The sequence below is a fragment of the Equus asinus genome, chromosome 17 (genome assembly GCF_041296235.1).
Source record: "Equus asinus isolate D_3611 breed Donkey chromosome 17, EquAss-T2T_v2, whole genome shotgun sequence".
Taxonomy (NCBI): Eukaryota; Metazoa; Chordata; class Mammalia; order Perissodactyla; family Equidae; genus Equus; species Equus asinus.
This window is the reverse complement of record NC_091806.1, coordinates 21,846,283-21,860,404: the sequence shown is the minus strand read 5'-3', so window position 1 is coordinate 21,860,404 and position 14,122 is coordinate 21,846,283. Positions and strand designations below refer to the sequence as shown.

Below are 14,122 nucleotides of genomic sequence, written 5' to 3'. Positions count from 1 at the left end.
AGATTACATCTTACTTTTGTTTGTATTCCCAATGCCTCACACTTTGCAGACAATCAATAAATATTTAATGAATGAAGCATTAAAGGAACATGTGGGATTATTATTATGAAAATAGCTATGAGGACAGTTGTCATTACAAGCTTCAAACTGGAGCTCCAAAGCCTATGTTAGATGTTATGAGAGTCTCCCAAGTTCCAGGATAGATGAGGTTCCCTGTAGTGTCACTTCTTCCCCAAGGCCCCCTTGACCCCAAACAGTTTCCTCATGGCATTTTTCACCTCACTGTTCCTCAGAGTGTAGATCAGAGGGTTCAGCAAAGGTGGCATGACAATGTTAAAGAGGATGACAAGTTTGTCAGCAACAGGGTGGTAGAGGGATGAAAGTACATGAACATGAGGGGCACAAGGACCAAAAGGACAGAGACAATGTGTGAGCAGCATGTGGACAGAGCCTTGCGCCAACCCTCAGATGACTGGCTTCTCAGCTTCAGTAAGATGACCATGTAGGAGATGACAAGGATGATGAAGGACACTAAAGATCATGCCGCTGTTGGCCACCACAATGAGCCCCACCACATAAATGTCAGCACAGGCCAGCTTCAGAAGGGGATGAACATCGCAGAAGAAGTTGTCAATCTCTTTGGACCCACAAAAGGGCAGCTGGACAGTAAGGAGAGTCTGCAGGATGGAATGCAGAAAGCCAGCCACCCAGGAGGCCCCCGCCAGCAGGCCACGCTTCTGCTGATTCACTATGGTTGTGTAGTGCAGGGTAGTACAGATGGCCACGTACTGGTCATAGGTCATGGCTGTGAGGAGGAAAATTTCAGTGCAACTGAAGAAGTGGGCAGAAAATAGCTGGGTCATGTAGCCATTGAAGGAGATTGTCTTGTGCTCCACGAAAGTGTCAGCAATCATCTTGGGTGTGGTAGCGGAAGTATAGCACAAATCAACAAAAGACAGGTGACTGAGGAAGAAATACCGGGAGCTTTCAGTTTCTTACTAGCATTGATGGTGATGATTACCAGAAGGTTCCCCAGGACAGTGAGGACGTGGAACAGGGAGAAGACCACAAAGCACACATGCTGCATCTCCCCGCTCTGGAAAAGGCCGAATAACACAAAATCAGTCACGTTGTTCTTGGTGCCCATGGATTCTCTGCCCCAAGCACCAACAAAGATGTTAATTCTACAAAGACACAAATTACGTGATTTAAGAAAGTTTCCCAAAACTAGGGAGTCAGAAAACTCTATTCAAGTCTAGTAATGATTCTAATACTCAGTTTTAATTGGAGGAGAGAGGTTCCCAACATCTATAAGCAATTCTCAGAAACAAGTTGAATTTCCTACAGTTCAACTGAATTCTGACACTGTCTATGTGGAGATAGCATCAGATACCACAGGTTAAGTGTTCAGTCCTCCAAGATTGCATTCCCACTTCTCACATCAGTTGCAAGCCCAGGTTTTATCAGCTGTGCTTCTGACCTAATGGCTAATGTTTGGAGGTTCCAACAACTCCCTCCTTGGGTTCATTGATTTTCTAGAACAATTCCCAGAACTCAGATAAAGATTTTACTTACTAGATTCTAGTTTATTAAAAAAGGATATAACTCAAGAACAGCCAGATGGAAGAGATGCATGGGGCAAGGTATGTGGTAAAGGCACACAGCTTCCATGCTCTCTGAGTGCATCTCTTTCCCGAAATCTTCACCAGTTCACCAACCCAGATGCTGTTCGAATCCCATCCTTTTGGGTTTTTGTGGAGGCTTCATTGCATAGACATATTGATTAAATCATGGCTGTTGACCACTGATGCAAGCTCCAACCCCTTTCCCTCAACTGGGTTTGAAGGGTTGGACTGAAAGTACTAACCTTGAAATCACAGGATCTGTTCCCCTGGTAACTAGGTCCTTACCCCCTCAGTGACTTAGGGGCATTTGAAAGTCAACTGCACTACTTTATGTTTTCTTCAAATTGTTTCAATGATGTCTTCTACTTTTCAGTATATAGGTTTTTCACCTCCTTGGTTAAATTTATTCCTAATTATTTTATTCTCAAAAATGTAAAAATAGAAATACCATATGACCCAACTATTCCACTTCTTGGCATTTATCCAAAGAATACGAAAACACTAATGCAAAAAGATGTATGTACCCCAAGGTTTATTGCAGCATTATTTACAAAAACCAAGACTTGGAAGTGACCCAAGTGCCCATCATTGGATGAATGGATAAAGAAGATGTGGTATATATATATATATATACACAGACAGCACACACAGTGGAATACAAATCTTCCATAAAAAAGACAAAATCATGCCACTTGTGGCAACATGTATGAACCTAGCGGATATTATGCTAAGAAAAATGTTAGACAGAGAAAGACAAATACGTGATTTCACTCATATGTGGGAGATAAACAAAGAAACACATAAATAAGGAGAATGGATTAATGGTTACCCAAAAGAAAGGTGATGAGGGAAGGGCAAAAGGGATAGAGGGGTACATATGTATGGTGATGAAGGAAAACTAGACATTTGGAGGAGAACACAATGCAGTCTGTAAAGAAGTCAAAATATAATGATGTACACCTGAAATTTAAACAATGTTATAAATCAATGCGAGCTAAATAAAATATTAAAATAATTTTTAAACAACCAAAAGGTCGCCTCATTAATATAACAAAAGACATCTTGATCTCTCCCTCCGTCAGGAAATTCCAAGGGTTTTAGAAGCTCTGTGCTGTACATGGGACAAAGACCAAATATATATTTCTTACTATAATTCACAATAACATAAGTTCCCAGTTGTGTTATATACTAATTATGCACTTTGACAAATCAATTAACTTCTCATGACCTCAGTTTTGAAGTTTCAAAAGATAAATATATTTGTCAATTCCTCTATGTTCCGTTGCTCCTGATACACACCATCATCATGATGTTTATGACATTGTTTTGTAACTGTTTATTTATATGTCTAGTCTCTCCACTAGGCCATGAGTTCCCTGATAGCAAGACTTCTGTCCACTTGTGTCTACATAATTTTAAATATCTAGCACATAGTATGCATTCAGTAAATGTTTGTGGAACAAAGGAATGAATAAATAGCTGCCCAGTCTATTGCAAAGTGTCCGAAAATAAATTCCTGATTTTTCCTCTAAAACGTATTCTTCTGACAGGCATCTATCCCAGTTAAGGGTAAATACAACTTCCTGAATGCTAAACCTAAAAATCTTGGAGTCATCCTTGATTCCTCTTGTCATTTTGACTGTAGGGGAGGCATTTTAAAATGGAGTCAGATCTGCCTTTCCAAAAGAAACTGTCTTGCTGTCTTGAACCTTGAACTAGGCCAAAACTTTGGACTGGATAAAAAGAGTAATGATTTTATAAAACAAATTTTGAGAAGTCAGGTGGAGAACGGACATCATGATCACAAAGAAAGGATTGTGGACTTTCCGAAGAATGAATCAATGGTCAATCAATGTTTAGCCAAGACTAGCTTCTGCCTCCAATTCCAATGAAAATTCTTGGTAATATAACCTCCCCTCTTTGCCTTTAAAAGGCCCTGACTTTTACTCCCTAGTGGGACATTATTTGTGTTTCTACCTGAATCTATGCTCCCAAATGGCAATTCTTTGGTCCTGGATAAATGCTTTGAATCTTAAACTGGTTTTTGTTTTTGTAGGTTGATGCTCTTTTCTCATATCTCAAATCTAATCAGTTAAGAAATCCTTTTGTCTTTACCTTCACAACGTAAGGAAGATCTACTCTCACCAACTCCACAGCTTCCACCTTGTTCTGAGCCACAATCATCTCTCCTTTGCTTCCTAACTGGTGCCCCTAATTCTCCTCCTACCACATACCTTACCTCCAGTCTAATCCCATCTCAACAGCCAGAATGCTCCTACCACAGCCAGAATGCTCCCACAACAGCCAGAGTGCTCCCTAGAAGCCCTGCAGTGGGTATCCATTCCGTTCAAATTAAAACCCACACTTTTGCCGTGATGCACAAGGCCCTACATGATCTGGTCCCCATTGACTCTCTAACCTCCTCTTCTCCAATTCTCCCACTCTTTCCTCCTTTCCAAGCACACTAGCATCCTAAATATCTATCAAATATATCACACATGCTGCCACCTTGAGATCTGGGCAACTGGTTGTTCTTTATACCCAGAATATTCTTCTCCTTGATATATATTGGGTAACTGCCTCACTTCCCTGAAGACTTTGTGCAAATAACACTTTCTCGAGGAGGCTATTTGATCCCCTTTTAAAATTGCAACCTCTCAGCACTCCCAGTCTCTGTACTCTTTGCTGCTTTTTCTTCTTTCCACAGCACATATTGCTTTCAAAAATATTACATAATTTATTTATTACATTTGTATTTTATAGTCTGCTCCCTGACTAGAATATGAACTCCATAAGGCAGGGTTCATTGTTTTGTTCTCTAATGTATCAAGTGCCTAGAACATTGCCTGGTACATTGTAGGTACTCAACATTTCTTGATTAAATGAATGGATGATAGTTAAAGAGATCAAAAATAATGACAAAAACTTATACATATATAAGACTTTACCGTTGCTCATAATCTGATTTCACTGAGATAATATTTACTGACAGTAACATGTGCCAGACACAGGCTAAGATCCTTGTTTATATTATCTCAAATCAATACAACCATCTTTGGAAATGTATTTTACTTATTCTTTCGTTTTACATAGGCAGAGTTTTTCCTCAAGATCTTCCTTGGTCATAACTTACATGCATAACTCCTTTTTATGCCACAGCTAAATATAGTATGCAGGAAGCATTTTATCTACAAATCATGAGGTCCCATGCACATGTCTACCCTGGAACATGTATAGTGTCAGAACACAGACTAGAGACAGACCTGAGAAAATAAGGAAAACATGCTGAGCAAATTAATAAATGAAGTAATAAATTATTGTCTCAGATTCTAAGTAGTCTGAGAATAAATTATTGTAAGATTAAAAATTGTATTAAATTCAACAGAGATTGTTGAACCCCTTAAGTGTCAACAAAGATTGTCACTGATTCTTAAGTACCTAGGACCATATGAAATGTCTTTTCCAATTGGGTTGTTTTAGGGATAAAATAAGACTTATTTTTAAAGGGGAGAAAGTTAGGTTGACATTAAGAAGTTAGGCTTTACAACTTCTTTTCTGGTACATCAATCAATAAACTTTGAAAACTATAGTCAGCTCTCCTGCGAGTACATCAGCAACAACTACAGGATGGTTCATAGTTATTAATGATTCATTGAAAGGGCAGGTTGGTAGAGAGTAGGGACAAAGGAAGTGAAATCCTACTGGATTGTGTTTGAGCATTGCTTTTATCACAATCTTTTTATTATTGTTGTTGCAAAAAATCAAGGCAAATGACATTGGATAATGGCAGAACAGTAAAGAGGATTCTCGATCATACATTATAAGGAGTGCAATAATCTCCAGTCTCTGCATCTCTAGGACACTTAGGATCCTAGTAATGGGTGCACAGAAGACTAAGAGGAAGAATAGAAATGCCTGCAGCATGGACTCACTGAGGTTGGCGCAAAGGGTTTACACTAGAAGAGTCAAATTAAGGTGAAGTTGAAAATTAAGAAAGCAGTAAGCAATGACAACATCTGAGGCAGGAACAAAGAAATAATTGTCATCACTTGGGACATTCTGCCCAGGCTTATGAAGTATCTCCATTTCCCCAAAATTTCCTAGCAGGGAAGTTATGTATTTTACAGCAAAACTCTTCTACTCTCTTCTAAAATTCTGACAGTGGTTTGATCAGATGGTTACATTTACCCACAGGATAGAGAGGAGAAAGAGCTTTGGTAACAGCCAGGTGGTTTCCACCACTGAAGAATGCTATAAGAAAAAATAATACATTCATTGCATACACCCCAAGAAAGATTTTGGTAGCAGATAACTAACCTAAGCATTTTTTCAATAAAAATAAATTCTATCATATTTTGGTTTTGTTTAGAATTATAGTAAGTGTAAAATATGCGCATTGTTCCTATGTAGTTGTAACACTCCAAAAATAACCAATAAAGGATTTCTGATGTAAGGTCAAAGGCCAGCATGAGATTGCACAGTTGGTCTCTGGGCTGTCATGTGAAAACTGCTGTAGGAGGCAGCACCACAGTCAGCAAGGCTCCAGGTGCTGGACTCAGATTCTGGGGCTCTCTGCTCTCTAGCTGAATGATGTTGGGGAACTTACTTGACCTCTCAGAAACTGTTTCCTCATATTAAGATGGAGCTCATAATTCAATCACCTAGGGTGGCCATTGTGAGATACTGTAAAAACACATAGCACAGTCCCTGGCACTTAATAGGTGCTCAGTAAATGTCAAGCATAATTAGACCTCAATGGTTCTGTGTCAAACTCAGGTGAGAGATTGGTTTATAAGGGCAATGCCATAGGATTCATTTCCAAAGTTTTTATTTATATTCATTTAAAAAGATTTTTTATTAAATTTCAAGTAAAATAACAATAAATCTTGGAGTACCTAAAGGGAAATATGGTCAGCCACCTGCTCATAAAGCCAATTTCTCTAAGGATAAAGAATGAACAAAAAGCTCAGGTGGTCCAAGTCGAGATTTATTCTCTCTTCCCTTCCACTCATGAGATGCTATTCCAACCCAGACTCTCCAGAGAAAATCACTACTATCATTATCATTTGTGTTTTACTTTTATGGTTTGTGTTATAAAATACTACATGCCTTATGTTATTTAATCCTCAAAACATTCTTATTATGTATTTACCATTCTTATTCCAATTTCACAGATAAGGAAAATGAGGCTCAGAAAGATTAAGTACATTGCTCGGGTTCATACATACTCACAAGAAATAATTTTGAAAGTAGAAAAATACAAGGAGAAATTAGGAACCATTCGTATTATGGCGTATTTCTTTCAGTGGTTTCCTTTAATTATGCAAACCCTTCTTACAAATCTGAATGAAATGTATATAAAGTTTCATATTCAGCTTTTTTCTCTTCACACTTGATTTAAGCATTTCCCCATGGTGATAATTTTTTTTTGAGGAAGATTAGCCCTAACTGCCGCCAATACTCCTCTTTTTGCTGAGGAAGGCTGGCCCTGAGCTAACACCCATGCCCAGGTTCCTCTACTTTTTTTATATGTGGGGTGCCTACCACAGCATGGCCTGTCAAGTGGTGCCATGTCCACACTTGGGATCAGAACTGACGACCCGCAAGCCCCCAAAGTGGAACGTTTGCACTTAACCGCTGCACCACTGGGCTGACCCCTCCATGGTGATAATTTTCAAAAGAGGTCTTTAATGGTCCATTTTTTAAAAGTACCATAGTCTATTTCACCATTTCTCTGTTTATGAACTTTACGTTATTCCTATTTTATACTATAGTCCATGACCTTCATTTGTAAATCTCTGGATAATTTTCCTTAAGATCAGTTCATTAAAGTGAGAAGACTGAGGTGACAACCATGAACATTTTTAAGGTTCAGACATAATCTCATTCAGAATGAAGACAATGTCATTTCCTCTTCCAAGAATTAGAGAAGACACTAATAAAACAAGAACCATCATTAACTCCCACCTCAGACCACTCTTCTCCTGCCTAAATATCTCAACACCTTCAACCTCTCCTCCCAGGACTCATTTCAGTCCCACTTTCCTCCTCTATTGTACTCTCCGAATTCATCACACCATCCTTAAGACAGAAACATACCTTCAACCTTGCAGTTTGTGAGGACTTGAACAAGACTGAATAAAGGTGAAAAGGATTTTCCCACCTGCAGCTCATGCTGCTCTCACCATGTGGAGCTGCTGTGAGTCAGACACAGTTCATGAGCTTATGCATTATCCTACTTCACACTCATCAAAACCCTTTAAGATAACTATCAATATCCTCATTTTAGAGATGAAGAGAAGGAATCTCTGAAAGTTTAGTGTTTAAGTGACTTACTTGAGGTCTCTGATAGCAAGTGCCATAACAGGAATTATACCCAAATCTGGGAGACATTTGCAGATCTTATTGTCAGAGTTCTTCCTATTACAATAGTCCCTTCTCCCTTATTGAAAAATTATCTTCCTACCCCCTCCACTTGCAATGCTTGTTTGCTATACCCTCCTACCATCTCTAGTCTCACACTACTGAAAACTTCAAGTTGGTTGACATTGGACTTGACTTTGCCTAAAGGAGGCAGCACAACACCATGAAAAGGACTCTGGTCTGGAAATCAAAAGACGTTGGTTTCAGGGCCATCTTTCTCACTGGTAACTGAGTGCCCTCAACCATCCCCCTCCCTCTGCTTAGTGCTCTGTTTTCCCATCTGTACAAAATGATGGTTGGAATAAGTGCTGTGATTCTAAGCTGGAAAAGTAGAAATACACCAAAAAATTAATTTCTCTGATAATACTAATCAATATTTGATGAATTTAAAAATAACCAGAAAGCATGTAAGTAGTTTTGTATCATTACTAATTCCTTTCACCACTTTGTCTGAGGATTGGTAGGGGGTTGAGGTTCACATTACATGTTTGCCATGCCTTACACTGAATCTGTTCTCTCACTAGTTTTCAGATACATTCTCTGTCTTGAAAGAGGAAGAACACTAGTAATGCGATTTAGAAACATTTCTACATTAAAAGATTAAAATGTAGATAAGTCTTTTAAGAGTCTTTCAAGCTTCAAATATCAGAGGATTTATTTACATGAAAGGACAACTTGTCAGGTGGGCCTGGGCTTTGGACAGAGGGTGCCAAGACTGTACCTCAGTGAAATACACTCTGGAGTTGCTCAAATTTCCAAAAAGTTAATGCGGTGTCAGGGACCACACACCAGGACAGCCCTTGGGAAAGGCTAGGGAACTTAGCCTGCAATGTAAACTGATCCCTCCACTCTCCTGTGCCTTCAGCAGCCCCAGCCACAGGCTGTGCATTCATATGGAAGCCTCTACATAATCACATATGTGGGAAAGCACTCTCCGAGCTTGAATATCTCCACAAGTAGAGGGAATAGTAACCAGAGCTGTATATTTGCTTGTATTTGCTGAGGAATGCAGTATACCAGGCCCTGTGCAGAGCACTTTAAATGCTTCATCTAACTTAATCCACTCAACATCACTTTAAGGAAGCTACTATGATTGTTCTTATTTTTCAAATAAGGAAAATGAGAATTAAAGCAAATGAGTGTTTTGGCCAAATTGTCACACCACTAAGAGTTAGAGCCAGAGATGCAACCCAACGTACCTGGCTCTCCTCTTAGTCATGATACAACACTCCTGGCTAGGGAAGTGGGGGCATCTGACCACTCAAAGAGGGTATGTCCTCAGCAGATAAAGGATGAGCAAGAAAATAGCTGAAAGAGATTTCTAGTGATACCATGGGAATTTGAAAAAAAAATCAACTCACTCTTGATGCATCTGAAGACAGGAACCTGAGAAATACCCAGATAACTGTGCAACAGGACTTTCACCTGGACTTTGAGGACAAAACAGAGGGAGAGGAAAGCAAGTGAGGACTTTTGTTTTCTATAAAGGTCCTTGGTATGTTCAGGTTTACTCTATTCAGAGAGTCCCCAAAAGACCAACACTACATGAGAACTGACCTTAGTGAGTTCCACCCTCTTTAGCTGAGCAGTGAAAGCCAAGGAGTCTGGTCAGAGAAGTGAAGTAAACTTTTAAGCACCGGTGGTTCTGGGAAGCTCATGTGGAATAAATCCAGCGAGAGTCATTGCTGGATTTGAACACTTCTGCTTTGGAAGCCATACCACATTCACGGTTGGCAAAACTACCATGAGACTTACTAATGAGCCACAGGGGCATCGCATCTCAATTAGAGAAGTGGGCCATGGATATAGCCATACTCCTTTGTCACATTGACTTAGCGGTTCAGGCAAACTTTAGTGACCAATTAAGCCACTGTTTTTATCCTTGCTTTGGATTTCTATGCTGAATCATCCCAAACACTTTCATTCAACAAGTTATTAAGCAGCTACTATATAGAGGACATGTTTATTTGACATCTTTTTGGGAAAATAAACTGGTGTTATATATGAATTGATCTGTTTTTTATTGTTTTTTTTTTTAAAAAGCAGGGACAATATTGAAGTATTTCCACTCTGTGAGGAGGATAAGACATACAAGGGGTAGTATAACATGTTGCTTAAAAGCATGGAATAAGGAGTCATGCTGCCTTCTTTAAAGGCTGGTTTTGCCACCTGGTTAATTCATAACCTTTAACAAGTGGCTTAATGTCTCTGGGATGCCATTTTGTAATCTGCAATCTTTTCTTTCTCCCACTTAAAGAAATCAATATACAATTCCACAATAATAATTGGGGATATTAACACTACCGTCCCCCTTGCAAGGGGGAGAATGATTGGATTTAAAGAAATCAGTAAACACTTAGATCTGACCAACATATAAAAGACCTTAACCTGCTATTCATAGAGCACTGCACCTTAAAACTGAAGAATATTTGTTCTTTCAGGCACACACGCTACATTCACCAAAATAGACTTTTATATCAGGTCATGAAAAAAGTTTTAACAAATGTAAAAGGAATGGCATCATTCACAATAGAATTAAATTATAAGTCAATAACAATAAAATATAAAGGAAATATCACAGTTATTTGGAAAATAAACAAAACACTTGTAAACAATCCATTGATCAGGAAGAAAACTATTTTAAACATTAGAATATGTGTTAACTGAATAATAATAAAAATACATGTGATATTTTATGGGATGCAACGGAAGCACTACTCAAAGAAACTTTACAGTTTAAAATTATTACATTACAAATGAAGACAGGTCTAAAATCTGTGAACTAAGTTTACACCTAAGAGTTTAAAAAAACAAGAGCAAATTTAAATACAATCGAAGTAGAAAGAAGGAAATAAGAGGGATCAGATAAATGAATCACATGAAAAACAAAAACAGATAAAAAGTTTTTGACAAAATCCAGAGAATTGTTCTTCGAAGATATCAAGACAACTAATAAATCTCTAAACAGGCTGCTGGTTAAAAAGAAAAGTATAAATTTAACTTTGGGAAAGAAAAAGAATAGCTACTTTATTTTCTGCTACTACCAATCTGCCGATAAAGGATAAAAAGAGAATACTGTGGACAACCTTGAGTTTTAATATTAATGTCATTTGGTGAAATAAAGTTAACAAATTTGGCAATTTAGGTGAAAAGTTTAAATGCCTAGAAAAATGCAACTTATGTAATTGACCCAAAATGAAACAGAAAATATGAAGAGACCTATTTTTGTTAAATAAACTGAATTTATAGTTCACAAACATTACACACACCAAATAACTCCAAGCCAGGATGATTTCACTGATTTCATAAAACGCTCAAGAAATAACAACAAATTTACACAAATGTTTTCAAAAATAGAAAACTTTCCAAGTTATTTATAAGACCAGCACAACTCTGCCACCAAAACTTGACATGAAACATTTTTTCAAATTATTTTATTGAGGTTATAGTGGTTTGTAACATTGTGTAAATTTCCCTTGTACACTATTATATTTCAGTTTCTGTATAGATTGCATCATGTTCATCACCAATAGTCTAGCTTTTATCCATTACCATACATACGTGTCGCTTTTTCCCTTTTGCCCTCCCCTCGACCCCTCCCTCTCTGGTAACCACCAATCTGTTCTCCTTATCTATGTTTTTTTTTCATCTTTGACATATGTGTGAAAGCATTTGTTACTGGTCTTGTCTCACTTATTTTGCTTATCATAAATCCTCTGAGTCCATTTATGTTGTCATGAATAGCACAATTTTTACTTTTTTTTATCAGTGGGTACTATTCCATAATATATATATCACATTTTCTTTATCCATTCACCCATTGATGGACATTTGCATTGCTTCTGCATTTGGCTATTGTGAGTAATTCTGCGATAAACATAGGGGTGCATATATCTGTTTGAATTATATATTTTATGTTCTTTGGATAAATACATGTGGAATAGCTGGATTGGATGGTATTTCTATTGTTAAGTTTTTTGATCAATCTCAATATTGCTTTTCATAATAGCATCTCCAGTTTTTTATTCTTCACTTTGTTAATGTGGTGTACCACATTGATTGATTTTCAGGTGTTAAACCATCTCTTAATCCCTGGAATAAATCCCACTTGATCAATCTGTATAATCCTTTTAAATGTTGCTGTATTCACTTTGCTTATATTTTCTTGAGGATTTTTCAGCTATGAACAGCCATTTTGACCTATAATTTTCCTTTTTTGTGTTGTCCTTGTCTGGTTTTGGTATCACGGTAATGTTGGCCTCATAAAATAAGTTAGGAATCATCCCATCAGTTCAAGATTTTGGAAGAGTTTGAGAAGGATTGATATTAAATCTTCTTTGAAAGTTTGGTGGAATTCACCAGAGAAACCCTCTGGTCCTGGACTTTTATTTTTGGGAGATTTTAGATTACGGTTTCAATCTATTTACTCATGATCGGTCTATTCAGTTCTCTATTTCTTCTTGGTTCAGTTTTGGAAAGTTGTATGATTCTAAGAATTTATGTATTTCTACTAGATTTTCCAATTTGTTGGCATATAGCTTTTCATAGTAATCACTATTATAATCCTTTTTATTTCTGTGGTGTCTGTTGCAATTTCTCCTTTTTCATTTCTCATTTTATTTTTCAAGCCTTCTCTCTTTTTTCTTAGCAAGTCTGGCTAAGCCTTTGCCAATTTTGTTTATTTTTTCAAATAACCATTTCTTAGTTTCAATGATCCTTTCCATTGTTATTTTACTCTCTATTTAATTTATTTCTGCTCTGATTATTATTGCCTTTTTTCTACTGATTTTGGACTTAGTTTATTCTTCTTTTCCCACTTCTCTTAGGAATAGTGTTAGATTGCTCATTTGAGATTTTTCTTGTTTTTTGTGGTTGACCTGTATTGCTATAAACTTCCTTCCAAAGACTTCTTGTGTTGCATCCCATAAGTTTTGCTATGTTGTGTTTTCATTTTCATTTGTATCCAGATATTTTCTGATGTCTCCTTTGATTTCTTGATTGATCCAATAGTTTTTCAGTAGCATATTGTTTAGCCTCCACAAATTTATGACTTTTCCAGCTATTTTCTGGTAGTTGATTTCTAGTTTCATAACATGTGGTCAGAAAAGATACTTGATATGATTTCAATCTTCCTAAAATTCCGGTGTTTGTTTTGTTTCCCGACATATGGCCTATCTATGAAAATGTTCCATGTGCAATTGAGAAGAATGTATATTCAGCTGTATTTGGAAGGAAGGTTCTATATATATGTCTATTAAGTCAATATGGTCTAGTGTTTTATTTAAGACCACTGTTTCCTTGTTGACTTTCTCTCTGGATGATCTATCAGTTGATCCAAGTGGAGTGTTAAAGTCCTCTACTATTATTGTGTTGCTGTCAAATTCTTCTTTTAGGTCTGTTAATAGTTGCTTCATACACTTTGGTGCTCCTGTGTTAAGCGCATATATATTACTAACTGATTTGTTTTCTTGGTGTAATGTTCCCTTTATCATTATATAATGCCCATCTTTGTCCCTTGTTATTTTTTGTGTCTTGATGTCTTTTTTTTATATAATAGCTAAAACCACTTTCTTTTGTTTGCTATTTGATTGGAATATCATCTTCCATCCCTTCACTCTGAGCCTATGTTTGACTCAGAGCTGAGATGTGTTTCCTGGAGGCAGCATATGGTTGGGTCTTGTTTTTTAATCCATCCATCCACTCTCTGTCTTTTAATTGATGAATTCAAACCATTTAGATTTATTATTGATGTATGAGAGCCTAATACTGTCATTTTATTTTAATTTTTTCTGATTGTTCTATATTTATGTTGTTTCTTTTTTCCTTGTATTTCAGTGTGCTGTTTCTGTTTTGTGGCTTTCTTTGATAGCTTTTCAGTTTTTTCTTTATTGATGATTTGTGACTTTGCTCTGATGCTTTTCATTTGTGGTTACCATGAGGTTTGTATAAAGCATCTCACAGATGAGACAGTCCTTTTTCTGATAGCATGTTATCTCCATTAGCCTGTGGAGGTTCCATCCTTTTCCTCTACACTATGTTTGTCTTGTCACTAATTATTTCTTTATTAAAAGATT

The 14,122-nt window shown here is 37.2% G+C and overlaps 1 pseudogene; it reads right to left on the bottom strand.

Moving 5' to 3' along the window:
• Nucleotides 1–221: 221 nt before the first annotated feature.
• On the bottom strand, nucleotides 222–1,147 carry LOC106825938 (olfactory receptor 4S1-like; annotated as a pseudogene).
• Between the last annotated feature and the right edge of the window lie 12,975 nt (nucleotides 1,148–14,122).